The following is a 306-nucleotide window of genomic DNA, read 5'->3' on the forward strand; positions in this document are numbered from 1 at the left end:
CTGAAAAACCACCTCATGCGAGCGTAAAAACTTTTTTGCGATATATGGGAGTTTTTGCGAAATTGACGCGTTTCAATTAGGCGTATTTTCAGTTCGCAATTTCAAATTGCAATTTGAAGGGTAATGGAAATGCGCCTACTGTCTACACAGTGTCTGAACTCAACCTCATGTTAAAGGAGTAGCTCACCCTAAAATCTCCTCACCCTCGGACCATCAGAGATCAGGATGAGTTTGTCTCTTCATCAGGTTTGGAGAAATGCAGCATTGCATCAGTGTCTCAGCAATGGATGCTCTGCAGTGAATGGG

General features: G+C 43.1%; 1 protein-coding gene across 2 annotated transcripts in view; it reads left to right on the forward strand.

Annotated features, from left to right (window-relative positions):
* psip1b (PC4 and SFRS1 interacting protein 1b) overlaps positions 1–306 on the forward strand; it is a 22,220-nt gene that overhangs the window by 20,148 nt on the left and 1,766 nt on the right. The gene's annotated exons all lie outside the window — the stretch shown is intronic.

The sequence above is a fragment of the Sinocyclocheilus anshuiensis genome, unplaced genomic scaffold, assembly GCF_001515605.1.
Source record: "Sinocyclocheilus anshuiensis isolate Anshui unplaced genomic scaffold, SAMN03320099.WGS_v1.1 scaffold444, whole genome shotgun sequence".
NCBI lineage: Eukaryota > Metazoa > Chordata > Actinopteri > Cypriniformes > Cyprinidae > Sinocyclocheilus > Sinocyclocheilus anshuiensis.